General features: G+C 45.0%; 1 protein-coding gene across 1 annotated transcript in view; it reads right to left on the bottom strand.

Moving 5' to 3' along the window:
* The window catches only part of ZNF679 (zinc finger protein 679), a 38,127-nt gene extending 19,897 nt beyond the window's left edge, over positions 1-18,230 (bottom strand). Inside the window, exon 1 of the mRNA XM_019030791.2 lies at positions 18,051-18,230. The gene's annotated coding sequence lies outside the window, so the exon portion shown is untranslated. The remainder of the gene's footprint in view (positions 1-18,050) is intronic.
* Between the last annotated feature and the right edge of the window lie 1,091 nt (positions 18,231-19,321).

Here is a 19,321-nt window from a genome sequence, read left to right as displayed (position 1 = left end):
ATGGCAACATCAGAAAGTGACCTTACATGGTCTAAAAAGAAGATAAACACAGTTCTGGGAATCGCCCATCCCTTTCTTGCAAAACTCATGAACAATCCACCCCTTGTTTAGCATATAATCAAGAAATAACCGTAAGTATTTTTAGTTGAGCAGCCAACACTGCTGCTGTGTCTAAGGAGTAGCTGTTCGTTTATTCCTCTACTTTCCTAATAAATTTGCTTTTGCTTTGCACTGCAGACTCGCCCAAAATCCCTCCCTCCCTTCCTTCCTTCCTTCCTTCCTTTCTCTTTCTTTTTCTTTCTTTTCTTTCTTTCTTTTGACAGAGTCCTGCTCAGTCACCCAGGCTGGAGTGCAGTGGCACCATCTCGGCTCACTGCAACCTCTGCCTCCCGGGTTCAAGAGATTCTCCTGCCTCAGCTTCCAGAGGAGCTGGGATTACAGGTGCACGCCACCATGCCCAGCTAATTTTTGTATTTTTAGTAGAGATGGGGTTTCACCATGTTGGCCAGATTGATCTCATACTCCTGACCTCAAGTGATCTGCCCGCCTTTGCCTCCAAAGTGCTGGGGTTACAGCCATGAGCCACCACCCCCAGCTCTGCATTCTTTCTTGTACAAGATCCAAGAACCCACTCTTCGGTTCTGGATTGGGACCATTTCTGGAATCTTCTTTTCAGTGAATCACAAAAGGATGATGCTAAGGAAATGCCCAACCCAAAGGAAATAGACTGAATCGCCAATTGGCTAACTTTTTGTAAGTGATGGCACACCCGGGTATAGAATGGGATTGGGTTAATAGCCCAATTTAGGGGAGTTAGAGTGTCTCCTAAGACAGATAAGATAAAAGGTCCCTTTTAATAAAAGGCAAGAACACTTGATGAAACTTGTGTTTGAGGTGCAACTTAGAAAAGTTAGCCTTTCCTAAGATTTAGGGGGTGAGAGGCCCCTCTCCGTAAAGTCGCTCTCAGCTAAGATTAGATTTGGCATTATGGAACTTTAACCACTATTGTCTTTGTGTTTGTTTGTTTGTTTTGAGATGGAGTCTCCCTCTTGTTGCCCAGGCTGGAGTGTAATCGTGAGATGTTGGCTCACTGCAACCTCTGCCTCCCAGGTTCAAGCGATTCTCCTGCCTCAGCCTCCTGAGTAGCTGGGATTACAGGCACCCACCACCACACCCAGATAATTTTTGTACTCTTAGTAGAGACAAGGTTTCACCATGTTGGCCAGGCTGGCCTCAAACTCCTGACCTCAGCTGATCCACCACCTCGGCCTCCCAAAGTACTGGAATTACAGGCATGAGCCACCATGCCTGGCCTTGTCTTTGGATTAATCTGCCTTGCATTTTTTGCTGATGACTGTGGCTGACAGAATTAGATGAGTACAGGATCATGGAAGAAGGGGAGCTTTTTCCTCCCTAAAGTGGGAAACTTGAGAGCAGATGGGACTGCCAAAAAAGATTCTTTCACAACCAACAAGAGATCACCTAAACTTTTGATTCAATGCGTGGGTCTTTCTCTAGTTTTCCTGATCTCCTCAACTTTCCTGCCCTACCATAAGCAATGCTTTCTCTCTCTCTCTCTCTCTCTCTCTCTCTCTCTCTCTCTCTCTCTCTCTCTCTCTCTCCTTTCCTATCTTTTCTGTTACTCTGGGCCACCATCTTCCCCAAAGATCACATGTTGAAACTTCTGGTCAGAAGTCCCTGAAACAGGCCGGGCATGGTGACCCATGCTTGTAATCCTAGAACCTTGGGAGGCCGAGGCAGGTGGATCACCTGAGCGGGGGGGTTCAAGACCAGCCTGGCCAACATGGCAAAACCTTGTCTCTACTAAAAATACAAAAATTAGCCAGGGTAGTGGTGGGTGCCTGTAGTCCCAGCTACTCAGGAGGCTGCGGCAGGGAGAACTGCTTGAACTTGGGAAGCAGAGGTTGCAGTAAGCCGAGATGGCACCACTGCACTCCAGCCTGGGAGACAGAGCAAGACTCCATCTCAAAAAGCTAAAAAACAAAGAAAGAAGAAGTCCCTGAACAAACAACAACAAAATGGATGAAGTTTCCCTCTTGTTTTATGTTCTTGAGAGCTTGACCTTGTAGCCATGTGGCAGTATTTTCTCTTGGTTTCTACCATCCAGCATATAGAAATTTTGAAATTTGTGTTATAGTTATCCATAAAAGTGATCTTGAGCGGTAAACAACCTTTGCAAGCTCAAAATTGGCTGCTGGAGGCTTCTTCTGGGAGACTGCAGTGGAGACTGCTCAGTGCTGTAGCTCAGTAACTGGGCTTCGCTGTCTCACAGTGGCAGCCCGAGTTCAGGGTTCAATTTCTGGCTTAGGAAATGAGTCATCTGTGATTTGATATCTGTGTGAATATTTGTGGATTCGCTTTCCCTCCATGAACCATCCTGAATTGTCCTTTCTCTGAGCTACCTTTGAAGATTCTAGATTTTGTAAAAACTGCTTGCCATCTTTTTGAAAATACTTTGTACACTTGTGGTTAAGTTCATAACCGTAGTTAAAGCTTATGGGTTTCAGGAGGCTGAGGTTGCAGTGAGCTGCATTTGGCCACTGCACTCCAGCCTGGGTGACAGAGAGAGAATCCGCCACAAAACAAACAAACAAACAAAAATATAACATTGATTTCACCTGGGAGGTTATGTTAGTAAAGTTCAAAAGTCAGAAATATTGGCAGTTTGGCATGGCTAAAGTCAAGTAATTAGAGAATTAAATAATTTTTTTTTAAAAGAGCATCACAGTTAAAAGTCAGCTTAATTATTATTACCATTATTATTTTGTGAGATGGAGTCTCTCTCTGTCACTCAGGCTGGAGTTCAGTGGCACAATCTTGGCTCACTGCAACCTCCACCTACCGGGATCAAGCAATTTTCCTGCCTCAGCCTCCCAAGTAGCTGACATTGCACGTGCCTACCACCACACCTGGCTAATTTTTGCATTTTTAGTAGAGACCAAGTTTCACCATATTAGTCAGGCTGTCTTTGAACTCCTGACCTCATGATCTGCCCGCCTCAGACTGCCAAAGTGCTGGGATTACAGACTTGAGCCACCGTGTCTGGCCCAAAAGTCAACTTAATTAATTGCAGATATTCAAGCTCTAACAGCCTGGAACTCCTTGGAAAAAACAGAGGAGGTGCCACAATATGCATTTTGGGTGCAACTCACAGGAGGTATTGACTCTGATCCTGAAGTTGGGCATGTGAGAGATTGTAAATTTTATCTCTGGACCTTTTCACAGACGTGATTGTGACGTATACCTTCACTCAGTATCTGACTGATTTTTCTCTTTTGCCTAGGCCCCACCTACAGTTTAGATTGTGAAATATACTTTGATTGAGTGCCTAGATAATGTGACTTTCCTGCCTGGGCTTTGCCCTCCCAGGGTATTGTGACATATTTCTGAGCCAATCACCTAGGCGATATAACTCTCCCTTTCTGCCTGGGCCAGTCCACAGGGGTTACTGTGAGATATCTTTAGGCCCATCATCTTTGTTATGTGATTCTTTTTCACCTTGAATCTATTTACAGAAGAAATGGTTACATATCACTGGGCCCATCACCTAGATGATGTGACTGTCTTCTACCTGGAACATGTTTACAGGGTGGATTGTGACATATTGCTTTTCCTAGCACCCAGATGTGACTTTTATTGTCAGGACCCTACCTATAGTAAAAATATTGACATATCGCTGGCCCAGCACCTAGTTGATGGGACTCTCCCTCCTAGTCTCTGCCCACAGGTGGGATGGTTACACATTAGGCCCAGCTGACAGGTATAATGAAGACTCGCATATACGAACCCAGCCAATAGAAGAGATTTTAACTCTTCTAGCTAGGCTTAGACAAACAGGTAACGATCTGGGCCTTCTACATGTGCAAAGATCACACAATATATCACCCTCATGCGTATTCTATAAAGTCTTTGGGTGATATAAAGAGTGTCATATCAGGGTCCAGCACAGAGGTAAAATTGTGACTCTTACAGGCACACCCAGCTGACAATTAAAATTGTCTCCCTCACACATTGACAAAACTTACTGGTGAGGTCCTGACTCTCACATGACAACACAATACACAGTTACAATATTGGCCATCCCATGTGGATCTGGACAAAGGTCAGGTGGTGAATCATAGCTGGGCCCAGCTTACAGGCCCAGCAATGACTCTTATACCCGGACCCTGCTAATAGAAGAGGTGTTGACTCTCATAGCTGGGTTTAGGCCAAAAAATAAAATTCTGGGTTTTCTACTTAAAAAAAAAAATCACAGATGATTACAACACACATGCATATTGTCTAAAGCCCTCAGATGGGACAGAGAGTGTCATAATAAGACCCAGCACAACACTGAGGTTGTGACTATTGTATGCACATTCAGCTGACTGTTAAAATTGTCACCTTTACATAGGAGAGAGCAAAATATTTCCTGAATCTCACTGACAGATACAGTCAACAGTTGGATCATGCCTGTCACATGTGGATTGAGCCACAGGAGGGATATTGACCAATTTTTGTAACCAGATTATAGGAACAAAAATGACTCCCTTACCTGGACCTAAAGTTGGAGAGATGTTGACTCTCACGCCTGGGCTTAGGGCAATGGGCGTGATCCTACATTTGGGATTGTAACAAAAGCCTGGGCAAGCACAAAGGTCTCGAAGCAAATGGCGAGTCTCACATGTGCCATATAAAGCCTGCAAGTGGTACAGTGTCATAACAGGGACCAGCAAACAGGTGAGATTCTGACTTTCATATGCACACATGGCTAACAGTAAGAATTGTCACCCTCTCACATGAACACAGCCTTCGTAAAATATCCTGAATCTCACACTCAGAGGCAGTCAAAAATTGGAATTGTGACTTTCAGATGTGAATGCAGTCCACGGGTAGGTTGGTGACTCTCACACCAAGATTCAGCCCCCCTGTGAGGCTGTGACTCCCCTACTGGGACACTGTTTATAAGTGGGGTTCGGGCTGTTATGCACAGAGCCAGTGCACTGTTGAGGTTGTGATTCAAGTACTTAAACACATACCCCAAGATATGTTGACTGTCATAAGTGAAGCCAGGACATTTGTGGGGTTTTAAATCTTATCCTTAAACCTTTCTGCAGGTGTGATTGTGACAATTACCTTTTCCCAGCATCTGATTAATTTTACTATATTGTCTTGGCCCAGTGTACAGTTAAGATTGTAACATATACCTGGGCCATGCACAAAATTTATGTTTCTCTCCTTCATGATCCCTGTCCTCAGGAAAAATTACAATATATCTCTGGGCCAATCATCAAAGTGAAGTGAGTCTCTTTTTCGGCCTGGGTCCTGTCCTTAGTTGGGATTGTGACCTATCACTGGACCTTTAACCCAAATGATATAACTCTTTCTCCTGGGTTCTTATTACAGAAGGCATTGTGAAATATCTCTAGACCCATCACCTAGGTGATGTGACTCTTCTTTCCTGCCTGAACCCTGCCCGCAAGAGGCATTGTGACATATCACTGGCCCCAGCTTCTAGGTGATGTAACTGTACTGCCTTGGCCCTGCCCATAGGGGGGCATTGTAACATATCGCTGGGCCCACCACCTAGGTGATATGACCCTCCTGAATTGCTCCTGCACTAAGGGGAGATTTGGACCCTGCCCAAAGTGGCAATTTTGACATATCTATGGCCAGCACCCAGGTGATGCAACCCTTGTGCCTGGTCTGTCTCCACAGTTGGGATTGGGAAATACACATGGGCACAGCTTACAGGTGGAATGATGACTCATACCTGAAGATATGACTCTTGTAGTTAGTCTTAGGGCGAAAACTAAGGTTCTGGGTCTTTAACTTGCAGGATGGTCACAGACTATTATGACTTGCATGCATGTTGTATGAAGCCCTCAAGTGCTACAGAGTGCCAAAATAGAGCCCAGCACACAGGGAAAATTGTGGCTGTTGTATGCAAACTCAGACAAAAGTAAGGATTGTCACCCTTCCACATTAACAGAACCCACTGTTAAGGTTCTGAATCACACACCAAGAGCCAGTAGAGTTGGAATCGTGAATCTCATGCATCAATCCAATCGACAGATGAGGTGATGACACCAAGTCCAGGATTTAGAACACCTGGGGGCTGTGCTTCCCCTATCAAAACACAATCTGTTGGTGAGATTTGGGCTCTCATGCATTGATTTAGTCCACTGTTGTGATTGACTTGCATAGTTGAACTCAACCCACAAGAGGTGTTGACTCTTATACCTTTAGCTGGAAAATGTCCCAGATTGTGAATTTCTGCTATTGACTGGGTCCAGGTATTAGTTTCATTACTGTTCCTGTGAGCTGGGTTCAAAAATGAGTCACTGTCTCACCTGTGGCTGCATCTACATATGACAGTCACAATTCCAAGTCTGGATTGCATTTACGTGTGAGATTTAGGACCTCACCAGTGACCACTGACTATGTGTGAGGGTGACAATTCTATCAGCTGGATGTGCATATGACAGTCACAATGTCACCTTTGTTCTGGGTCCTGTTATGACACTGTATCACATGCGGGCTTCATACAATATGCCTCAGTATCATAATACACTATGTCCTTTATTTAAGTAGGAGACCCAGGACCTTGCCTGTTGCCCTAAGCCTAGATATCAGAGTTAAAATCTGTTCTCTTAGCTGGATCCAAGTATGAGAGTCATCATCTCACCTTTGAGCATGACCATGTATGTGTCACAATTTCACCTGTGGGCAGGAACCAGACATAAGAGTCATATCACCTGGGTGCTGGGTAAGTGATATACCATAATTCTTACTTTGAGAAGAGTCCAGGCAACAGAGGAGAGACACATCACCTTTATGATTGGCCAAGTGATGGGTGAAAATCCTCTCTGAGAGCAGGGCCCATTCAGGAGAGTCATATCACCTAGCTGCTTGGCCAAGCAATATATATCACAATGCACCCTTTGCACAGGGCCAACACAGTACAGTTCCATGACCAGGGAGCTGGTTCCAGCTATATGTCACAATTCCTTTTGTGGAAAGTGTCCAGTTGGAAGAACAGAGTCACATCACCTAGGCGATGGGCCTAGAGAGATGCCACAATGCCACTTGTGGGCTGGGCCCTGGGGGAAGAATAACTTCACCCAGTACTGGGCCCAGCAGTATGTTACAATGACAACTGTAAAACAGTTCCAGGCAAGAGAAGAGAATCACATCATCATGTTGACCAGCCGAGAAATATTTCACAATCCCCCCCTGTGCACACGTCCCAGGCAGAAGACCTGAATTACCTTTTTACTTAGGCCAGTAATGTCACAATGCTTCTTCAGGGCAGGGCACAAACAAGACAGGACAGTCATGTCATTAAGTGCTAGGCTTGGTGATATGTCATAACTTTACCTGTGGGCAGGGTCCAGGCAGGAAAGAAGATTTACATCACCTAGGTGCTCAGTAAAGAGATATATTACAATTCCTTTGAAGGAAGTGGCCAGACAAAATAGTCACATCACCTAGGTGCTTGGCCCAGGTATAAGTCACAAGATATCTGTGTGTTGAGACCAGAAGGACTAGCAAATTACTAAGGTTCTAGGTAGAAGTGCATGTCACAATTACACCTGCAGGAAGGCCCAGGAATGAGACTCCCACTTACCCACATTTCCCCACTCCAGGTGTAAGAGTCAACAACTCCTGAGACTTAGGTCCAAGTACATGAGTCACAATCTCAATAGTGGATTGCATCCTCTCATGAGAGCCCCAATCCCTTCTCCAAGCTGTGTCCCAGTAGGGGTGTCACAACCTCAATGGTGTGCTGAATCCTGGTTGGAGTGTCCCCACTTCACCTGTGGACTGGATCCGTATATGAGAGTCACAATTACAACTCTTGACTGCCCCTGGGTTTGAGATTCAGAACCTCAATCATGAGCTGTGTACACATGGGCATGTGACAATTTCTACTTTTGGCTGTGTGTTCCTACAAGACTCTCAATCTCACCTGTGTTCTGGGCCCTGTTATGAGACTCTCTGTACCACCCATGGGGTTTATTGGATATGCATGGGTGTCATAATCCTCTGTGATCTTCATACAAGTAGAAGACCCAGGACCTTACCCCTTGCCCTAGGCCTATCTATGAGAGTCTAAATCTCTCTCTTTGACTGGGCCTACGTGTAATGCCTGTAAGCTGGGTCAAAGTATATGTCACCATGTCAACTGTGGGGATCTATGGGCAGGTGCAGTGAGAGTCGAGATGGGAGGAGGGTTTTGACGTCCTCTGTAGGATGTAATTGTTATTGTTTTGGGGCTGTTTTCAGATATTGTCAAATAAAATAAATTTATATGTAGGTATGAAATAACTTTATTCTAAAGTAGTGTTGTGGCTGGGCACAGTGGCTCATGCCTGTAATCCCAGCACTTTGGGAGGCCAAGGCAGATGGATCACTTGAGGTCAGGTGTTCAGGACCAGTCTGGTCAACATGGTGAAACCCTGTCTCTACTAACAATACAAAAATTAGCTAGGCGTGGTGGTGGGTGCCTGTAATCCCAGCTACTCGGGAGGCGAAGGCAGGAGAATCGCTTGAACCCCGGAGGCACAGGGTGCAGTGAGCCGAGATCGCACCACTGCACTCCAGCCTGGAGTGAGTGAGACTCTGTTTCAAATAAAATTAATAGTGTTGCAATGGGGGAAGCACCAAACATAATAGCTACATATGTCTCAAAGTTAGGCTGAAAAGGGCTGTCATTCATATGGAGGAGCAAGAAAGATTAGAAAGAAGGTGGGAGAGGAGGGCAGAATGGAGGGTGGAAAAATCAATGCAATAGAGAATGTTGCACCCTGAAGTCAGCCTGTTCTTGTGAGGGACATGAAGAGGAGTTGTATGTTTGCTCAGACTGGAGGTGGAGCAGAGTCCAAGGGTCTGGGGGAAAGATAAAAACTTAAGCAAAGTTTGCTTAACAGGTATTTTCTTGTGAACCCTGAAGATAAAATTATTTAATTGTGTGTGAAGAACAATGGTAATGATCCTGACCATCAGTCATAATGGTAAGGATCTTTCTTTGCAGTAAGTTGTTCTTACAGAACACAAAGCATTAGAGAGTTTCCTTAATTGTAGCTATTTACCAGGACTCGCCATCCACCCCGTCTTTCTCTCCCACTTTTCTGTGCCCTATACATTTTTTTCCAATTGGCATTTTCTGAATTATATTATTTATAATAACCTGGTAAAGTTCTATCAAATTTATGAGTAGTTTTATCAAATTATTAAACTTCAGGGAGAAGTTTTAAAAAGCCCATAATTTATAGATAGCTGCTTATAGGCATAGATGGGCCCATGGTTCCTGTCACTGGTGTGTGCATTGGGGACTGTATTGAGGAACTGAGTCCTGATGTGGTTGGGTCCATCATGACTCTTGATTCTGTCAGAATTGAGTTGTTGAACACCCAGTTGATGCTGAATAGTTGGCTGGTGTCAGCAAATGCTGTGTGTTTGGTCTAAAAAGAAAGACATCACTGCAGCCTTGGCTGGAGAGAGACTGTGAGTCTTTTGGGGAATGGAGACTCTATTCTTCAGCACACAAGCTGTTGCGCTGTGAATTGTCCTGTGATTCCATGTCTCATCCGGGTTCAGGGGGAACTGAGAACTCAAAGGAAAGCAGTTCTGAGGGTGGACTCCTCTCCCCACCTGGCTGCTAGAAAGTGATTCCTGCACACTCACACCCATGCACCCTGGGCAGTGAGGTAGCTACACTCCTCCCATGACAAGGCTTCACCTTCAGAAATTGTGCTGAAATTACTTCTGTTGCTAGAGTTTTCCACCTATAGGCTACGTAAGTGCCCAGAGGACTCATGGTTTCTTTTTATGCCCAGATCTTGAATCTGCACCAGTGACCCGTTTTCTCCACTAGCCTAGGATTCTGGGTCATCCATCCCTCCCATCTGCCTGCATGCACACATTTATAAGTCAGAGCTATCTTGCCTGGACCAGTCTCTGTAGCCCTAACCAGTCTTTTCACCAACTGTGTACTGTTCCCTACCCATAGGTTTCTTTCTTTCTTTCTTTCTTTCTTTCTTTCTTTCTTTCTTTCTTTCTTTCTTTCTTTCTTTCTTTCTTTCTTTCTCTTTCTTTCTTTCTTTCCTTCTTTCTTTCTTTCTTCTTTCTTCTTTCTTTCTTTTTTCTTTTTCTTTCTTTTTTTCTTTCTTTCTCTTTCTTCTTTCTTCTTTTTTTCTTTCTTTTGTTTCTTTCTCTCCTTTTTTCCTTCTTTCTTTCTTTCTTTTTCTTTCCTTCTCCTTTCCTTTCCTTTCGAGTTTCACTCTTGTCGCCCAGGCTGGAGTGCAATGACAGGATCTTGGCTCACGGCAACCTCTGCCTCCTGAGTTTCAGTGATGCTTCTGCTTCAGCCTCCCAAGCAGCTGGAATTACAAGTGCGTGCCACTACACCTGGCTAATTTTTGTATTTTTAAGAGATGGGGTTTTGCCATTTTGGCCAGGCTGGTCTCAAACTCCTGACCTTAGATGATCCACCCACCTCAGCCTCCACAAAGTGCTGGGATTACAGGAGTGAGGCACTGAGCCCTGCCCCCATAGACTTTTTATATCAGGTTCTCTTATTCTGCCTTTTTTTTTTTTTTTCCCCCACAAACGCTCTTTTACAAACTCAAAACCACACCGCTGGTGCCTAAATACAAACCCTACTGGAAATCAAATGACGATGAGTTCAGGATAAATTTTTTGGGCCTGCTTATTGTAAGCGTAAATACAAAATAAAAATAAGACAATCATCCAACTTAAAAATAAAAAAAAGAATTTACTCCTTTTTTTTGACAGAGTCTCATCCTGTTGCCCAGGCTGGAGTGCGATGGCTCAATCTCAGCTCACTGCAACTTCTGCCTACTGAGTTCAAGCAATTATCCTGCCTCAGCCTCCCGAGTAGCTGGGATTACAGGTGTGAGCCACCACACCAGGCTAATTTTTGTATTTTTAGTAGAGACAGGGTTTCACCATGTTGGTCAGGCTGGTCTTGAACTCCTGACCTCATGATCCACCCACCTTGGCCTCCCACAGTGTTGGGATTACAGGCGTGAGGCACCACGCCTGGCCTCTTCTTTTTTAAAAAAAGAAATTTTTTTTAATTTAGATACATTTTATATGTAAATTCTTTCTCTGCTTCTTATCTTTTTTGTGTCTTTTAAGTATCTATGAAATCTATCTCTGCTCTAATTTTTATTCCTTTTTCTTCTTTCCTTCCTTTCTCTCTCTCTCTCTTTCTTTCTTTCTTCTTTCTTTCTTTCTTTCTTGACGGGGTTTCGCTCTTGTCGCCCAGGCTGGAGTGCAGTGGCATGATCTCGGCTCATGGCAACCTCTGCCTCTTGGGTTCCAGCGATGCTTCTGCCTCAGTCTCCCGAGTAGCTGGAATTACAGGCTTGTGCCACCGTGCCTGGCTAATTTTTGTAGTTTTAGTAAAGACAGGGTTTCACCATTTTGAGCAACCTGGTCTTGATCTCCTGACCTTAGGTGATCCACCCACCTCGGCCTTTCAAAGTGCTGGGATTACAGGCAAGAGCCACCTAGCCCGGCCTATTTTTTTTGTTATGCTAATGCTGGTATTATTTAGTTGTTCTTTTTCAAGTATTTTGTGGATTAAAGTTATGTTTTTTATTTGACATCTTTTCCTTTTTCTTAATATAGCAATATAGCTCTATAAATTTCTGTTTTAGAACTGTTTTGTGGGTTTGTCTTTTTTTTTTTTGTATCTCAGAAGTTATTGTATGTTGTTTCTATTTTCTTTTTTTGTCAATATACTTTCTGATTTCCCTTTGGTTTTTCTCTTTGACCCATGGGCTGTTCAGGAACATGTTGTTTACTATCCACATATTTGTGAGTTTTTAAATTTTTCTTTGGCTATTGATTTCTCATTTTATTAAATTATAATTTAAAAAGTTGATATGGCCGGGCTCAGTGGCTTACACCTGTAATCCCAGCACTTCGGGAGGCTGAAGCAGGTGTATCACCTGAGGTCAGGAGTTCAAGACCAGCCTGGCCAACATGGCGAAACCCTGTCTTTAGAAAAAATACAAAAATTAGCCAGGCATGGTGGCACATGCCTGTAGTCCCAGCTACTCGAGAGGCTGAGGCGCAAGAATCGCTTGAACCCTGGAGGTAGAGGTTTCAGTGAGCTGAGATTGTGCCATAGCACTCCAGCCTGGGTGACAGAGCGAGACTCTGTCTTGAAAAAAAAGTATATTACATGAGTCCCCTAGACCTAGAAAGTGCTGCTGAGGTCACCACCGGGCAGGACATGAGAGGTATATTAGTCTTCTATTGCTCCATAACAAGTCCCCACAAATGTAGTGGCTTAGAACACACCCATTTGCTAGCTCATGGTCCTGTAGAACTTATGGTTCAGGGTCCAGAAGACTCCGTTGGGCTCTATGCTTTGGTTTTCACAACGCTGAAGTCAGTATATCAACCAGGCTGGGCTCTCATCTAGAGGTGCTGGGAAGAACCCATTTCTAAACCCATTCTGGTTGTTGCCAATTTCCAATTCCTCATGGTTGTAGGACCGGGATCCTTGTTCCCTTGTTCACTGCTAGCTAGGACCCGCTCTCTGTAAGTAGATGTCCCCCCACATTTTACTCAATTTGCTCCCTCCATCTTCAAAGTCAGCAAAAGTGCATCGCATCTCCAGCCTGCTTTGAATCTCTGACTTCCTCCTCTGCTGCTGGCCAGAGAAAGCTCTCTAGAGGTGGGGTCTGAATTCTGATTACCCACCAGGAGGTTTGCCTTTGCACTGTTTGAGTGCACACATTTGTTAAAGGTCTCACACCCACTCCAGTATTTCTTTGATCTCCTAAGGCATTCTGATGGTCATAGTGATTTTGAAGGTCAGGTTCCTCCTTCCTCTGAATTGGGTCAGTCAGTGAACCTTCTTGCTGTCCCCATGAAGGGTCCCTGTTAGGTCCCACGACAGCCCGGATCTGGAACTCAGCCCTGTTCTATTCTTGAAACAAACACCCAGTCGCTGTGGTGTTGGTGGGAGCAGCAGTTGATTCTAATGAGGGTTTGAGCCACCCCTCTATCCTCTTCCCAGTAGCACCGAGCATCTCACTTCTCAGAGCTCCTTCATCCTTCTTGACTCTCTTTCTTCTCTCTTTTCCAGTGTCCCGTCTCTCAGTGGCTTACCTCGTTCTTGTTTCTCACAAGCCAGCCCTGTGCCTCCTTTTTCTTATGTACACGGATTCCATTTTCCCCATCTCCAGAGTAGACCTTTTGCACTTCTGATGATTTGGCTAAGGCTTTGCTGTCACTGCCTGTAAGGATCTACCAGATTAAATCCTTAAATCAAGACCACCCTACTCCCAAGCATTTGTCTTGCAATTGGGAATGAAGGTGAAGGTGGTTTCCTTATTCCACCTTCCCCTGTTATGGATGGAATGAATGGAAGTACCTAGTATCACAGGAACACTGAGGTTGGGGGAGGAGCACTGCCCCAAGCAGGTTACACGGAAGCAAAGACCTGAAAGGGTGACTAGCAGGATGGAAACCAGATCCTAACTGAGAGGAAAAAGGTTTTTTGTTTTTTGTTTTGTTTTTCTTGAGACAGAGTCTCACTCTGTCATCCAGGCTGGAGTGCAGTGGCGCCATCTCGACTCACTGCAGCCTCAACCTCCCAGACTCAAGCAATCCTCCCACCTCAGCCTCCCAATAGCTAGGACTACAAGAGCACGCCTCCATGCCCAGCTTAATTTTTAAATTTTTCTTAACGACGAGGTCTCCCTGTGTTGCCCAAGCTGGTCTATGACTCTATTTCTTTCTTTTTTTTTTTTTGTTTATTTGTTTTGAGACAGAGTCTGACTTTGTCACTCAAGCTGGAGTGGGGCAGTGGGGCGATCTTGGCTCACCACAACCTCCTCCCGGATTCAAGTGATTCTCCTGCCTCAGCCTCCCAAGTACCTGGGATTACAGGTGCATACCACCACTCCCAGCTAATTTTTGTATTTTTAGTGGACACGGGGTTTTTACCATATTGGCCAGCTGGTCTTGAACTCCTGACCTCAGGCGATCTGCCTGCCTCAGCATCCCAAAGTGCCAGGATTACAGGGGTGAACCAGCACACCCGGCCTATGACTCTATTTCTTGGGCCCTGCCCTTAAGGGGTATTGTGACATACCTCTGGATTAAACATTTAGGAATGTGACTTACTTCTGTTCCCTAGGACCTGTCTACAGGCAGCAGTGAAACATATTTCTGAGCCCATCACATGGGTAATGTGACTCTCCCCTTTTAGCCCTGCCCCAGGTGAAGATTGTGACATATCACCAGGCCCATTATCTAGGCGATATGACTCTTCTCTCCTGCCTGGGCCCTGATTACAAAGGGGATTGTGAAAATCACTGGGCCCAGCACCCAAATAATATGACTTTCCCTTTCTGCCTGGGCCTTGTCTACAGAAAAGACTAAAACATATCACGGGGCCAAGCACCCACATGCCTGCCTGCATTCTGCCTACAGTGGGTACTGTGACATATCCCTGGCACAGAACCAACGTAACGTGACTCACCTATCTGGTTCCTGCCCACTGATGGGATTGACATATACCTAGGCCCAACTCACAGGCATGATGATAACTGTCATACATGGACCCAGCCAATAAGAGAGATTTTAATTGTAGTTAGGCTTATTACAACAGGTATGCTCCTGAGTATTCTACATGTAGAGAGGTCACAGACTATTAGGATGCTCATGCATATTTTACAAAGACCTTGGGTGGTACAAAGATGTTGTAACAGGCCAGTGCACATGTGAAATTGTGACTCCCATAGGTACACCTAGCCAACAATTAAGATTTTCACCCTCAACACATGCATACAGCCCACTCTTGAGGTTCTCAGTCTCAAACCTGGGAGATTCACTCTGTCGCCCAGGATGAAGTGCAGTCTCACCATCTCTGCTCACTGCAACCTCCACCTCCCAGGTTCAAGCAATTCTCCTGCCTCAGCTCTTGGACAAAACTTCAGCATTCCTGCTAGGGTGTCTCTGCCCTACTAAGACACTGTGTGCAGGTGGAGTTGAGGCTCTTATGTATGGATCCTGTCCACTGTTGAGATTGTGAATTGCATGCATAGACTCAACTCACAGGAGACGTTGACTCCCATACCTCCAGCTGGGACATTTGCAAGATTAGAAATTTTATTTCTGGATCTTTCTGCAAGTGCTATTGTGACATCTACCTTTGCCTAGCACCTGACTGCTTTTACTTTTTTGCCTGGGCCCAGCCAATAGTTGAAATTGTGACATATACTTGGGCTACATAGGTGATGTGATGCTCCTGCCTGGGCCCTGCCTTCGGGAGAAATTTTTACATATCTCTGGGCCAATCACCTAGTGATGTGACTCTCCCTTTCTTTCTAGGCCCAACTTATAGAAGGCATTGTGACAGATCTCTGGGTTCATCACCTAGGAGATGTGACTCTACACTCCCAGCTGGGCCAAGCCCCACTGAAGATTGTGACATATTAATGAGCCCATAAACTATGTGACATGACTCTGCTCCCTGGCCTAAGCCAAGATTAAAGGGGACATTGAGACATAATGCTTTGCCTAGCACCTACATGATGTTGACTCTCTTTTCCTGCCTGGGCTCGGCCTACAGAAGAAATTGTTCATATCACTGAGCCAAGATCCCAGTTGATGTAACTCTCCTCCTGGGCCCTGCTCACAAGGGAAATATTGGCATATTCCTTGCCTAGCACTAAGGTGATGTGAACTTCTGCCTGGTCCCTGCCCATATGTGAGATTGTGACATACACCTAAGCCCAACTCACAGGCATAATGATGACTCTCTTACCTGGACCAAGACAATAGAAAAGATTTTGACTCTTCCAAATAGTCTTATGGTAATAGGCAATCTACTGGGTCTTTTATTTGTAGAAAGGTCAGAGATTACAACACTCACATGCATATTTTATAAAGTTCCTGAGTGGCACAGAGAGTGTCATAACAGGGCTCAGCACACAGATGGGACTGTGACTCTCATAGGCACAACCAACAGTCAGGATTGTCACTTTGCCACATGGACACAGCCCAGTCACCACTGAGCTTCTGAATCTTATGCTGAGAGACAGTCAAAAGTTGGAACTGTGACTCTTATATGTGAATCTGTTCCACAGAAAAAGATGATGACTTTCATATATTCAGCACACGTGTGAGGCTGTTACTATTCTACCAGGAAAAGATCTGCAGGGGTCTTGGGGCTCTCATGCAGGAGTCCAGGTCACCACTGAGATTCTGACTTGCAAACTTGTACCCAATTCACAAGTGTTTGCTCCCATACCTGGTGTTGGGACCAATGTGAGATTGTGAATCTAATCTCTGGACATTCCTGCAGGTGTGATTGTGACATATACCTTGGCCCAGCTCATGATATTTGATTATTTTGCCTGGATAAAACACACGAGACAGTGACATATATTTGGCCTGCACCTTGGTGATGTTACTCTCCTGTTCTTGGCCCTTTTCTTAGGGGAAATTTGGACATATCTCTGGGTATATCACCTGGGTTATGTTACCATCTTTTTCTGCCTGAATGTGGCCCACAGGGGAAATCATAGTATATTTTTAGACCCATCACCTAGGTGATGTTACTCTTCCCTTCTGCCTGGGTCCTGCTTCCAGTAAGAATTGTAACATATCGCTGGATCCTGCACCCAAATGATGTTACCCTCCTGCCTGGGCCATGCCGACAGTGGGAATTGTGACATTTCTGGGCCCAACATTTAAGTGATGTGACTATCCTCTTATGTTCGCAGCATGTGTTGTAACATATCACTAAGCCCAGCACTCAGGTGATGTGGCTTTCCTGCCATGGCACTGCACACAAGGAGAATGTTGACATATCCCTGGCCCCGAATTCAGATGATATGACTGTTTTACCTGATCCACACTCTGAAGTGAAATTGTTACATATACCCAGGCCCAGTTAGCAGACATGATGATGACTCTCATACACAGACCCAGCAAATACAACAGATTTTTTACTCCCCTGGCTAGATTTAGGGACACAGGTAAGGGTCTGCATTTCCTTATAAAAGGTCACAGGAAATATGACATAAATATTTTATAAAGTCCATGAGTTTTATGAGCTGTGTCATAATGCAGTCCAACAAGCAGGTGAGATTGTGACTCTCACAGGCACATCCAGCCAACAATGGGATTATCACTCTTAAACCTAGACACAGCCCACTGGTGAGGTTATAAATCTCACATATGGATGCAGACCACAGTTGGAATCGTGACTGTCATATGTGGATTTGGCCACAGGTCGAAGGGGAAGTCATTTCTTGACTAACTCACAGGCACAGTGTTGTCTCTTATACTTGGACCAAGCTAATAGAAGAGACGTTGTCTCATTGTTACGCTTGGGAAAATGGGGATGGTTCTGGGTTTTCTAACTGTACAAAGGTCACAAAAAATCACAACACTCATGCGTACAGTATAATGCCCTATTATACTGTATGCAACTTTGTATCGGGCTGTGTTGACACTCCTGACCACAGGTAAGATTGTGACTCATTTCTGGGCCCAGCTCACAAACATGGTGATGACTCTCATACCTGGACCCAGGCAAGAGAAAATGTGTTAACTTCTGCCTGGGCTTAGGGTAACGGGTAAGATCTTGGATCCATAAAAACATAAAGTTCTCAGAGCAGAATTCCCCTCTCAAGCATGTTGTGTGAAGATCTCAAATGGTATAAAGAGTGTCATAACAGAGCCAAAAACATAGAGGAAATTGTGAATCTCATATGCATACCCAGCCAACAATAAGGATGGTCACTCTCCCATATAGACACAGCTCACTGTTGAGGTTCTGAATCTCATGCCCAGAGGCAATGAAAAGTTGAAAGTTTGATTCACATACTGGTCAACAGGTAAAATAGTGACTCTGAGACCAAGATTCAGCACCCTAGTGAGGCTGTGCCTATCTTATGGGGACTCTGTTTGCAGGTGGAGATGGAGCTCTCATGCACGGATCCTGTCCAGTGTTAAGACTGTGTCTCGTGTATTTGGATGCAACTCACCAGAAGTGTAGACTCTCAGACCTAAAGCTGGGAAATACGTAGAATTGTGAAATTTATTCCTGGTCCTTCCTGCAGGTGTGATTGTGGCGTATACTTTCACACAGCACCTAATTTATTTTACTAATTTGCTTGGGCCCAGCCAACAGTTGGGAATATGACATATACCTGGATCAAAGTACCTAGGTGATGTAACTCTCCAGCCCAGGCCTTACCACAGGTACATTGTGACATATCTTTGGACTTATCACCTATGTGATATGACTCTACTGACTTGCCTTGTCTTGGCCTCCACTGGGGATTGTGACATATTTCTGTGCCCAGTACCTAAGTCATGTGATTCTTCTTTGCTGCTTGTGCATTTAGAAGGGATTGTGACATATTGCTGGGCCTTGGCCCTGCCTTCAGGAAAAATTGTGACATGACTCCCATTTCCTGTGTGGGCAAGGCCAAAGGGGTCACTGTGACATACCTCTGGACACCTCACAGAAGTGGTATAACTTTTCTCTCATTCCAGGACCCTGGTCTCAGTAGAAATTGTGAAATCTCTCTGGGCCCATAACCTAGGTAATGTGACTCTCCTGTCCTGCCTGGACCCTGCTTACAGGCAAGTTCATGACATTTGGCTGGGTCCATCACCTAGGTAATGTGACTCTCCTTTTCTTCCTGTGCCCTGCCACCAGTGAAGATTTTGACAAATTTCTGGGCCAATCAGCTGTGTGATATGACTCTGTGCTCTTTCCTGGGCCTTGTTAACAGGGAGCATTGTGACATTGCCAGGCTCAGCAGCTAGGTAATGTGATTTTTCTTGCTCTCTGGGCCCTACTTACAGAAGGGATTGTGACATACTGCTGAGCCAAGAACTCAGATGATGTGACTCTCCTGCCTGTGCCCTGCCTACAGTGCACATTGTGACGTATCACTGGATCTAGCACCCAGGTGATGTGATTCTCCTGTTTTGTTCTTGCTGGCAGGTGAAATTGTGGCATATACCTGGGCCCAGCTCACAATCACACTGATGACTCTCTTACCTGGACACAGCCAGTGGGAGATATTTTGACTTTTGTAGCCAGGCTTAGGCCATAGGTAATGTCCTGGGTCTCCTACTTGTATAAAGTTCACAGAACATTACAACACTCAGGACTATCATAGGAAGCCCTAGAGTGATAGAGTTGATAACAAGGCCTAGCTGACAGCTGAGATTGTGACTCTTGTATGCAGACCCAGCCGACAGGCTCTTCATTCTTACACATAAACAGAGCCTACGAATGAGG

The sequence above is a fragment of the Gorilla gorilla genome, chromosome 6, assembly GCF_029281585.2.
Source record: "Gorilla gorilla gorilla isolate KB3781 chromosome 6, NHGRI_mGorGor1-v2.1_pri, whole genome shotgun sequence".
In the NCBI taxonomy this organism is placed as follows: domain Eukaryota; kingdom Metazoa; phylum Chordata; class Mammalia; order Primates; family Hominidae; genus Gorilla; species Gorilla gorilla.
Note: the sequence above shows the minus strand (reverse complement) of the source record. Positions and strands in the feature narration are given on the sequence as shown.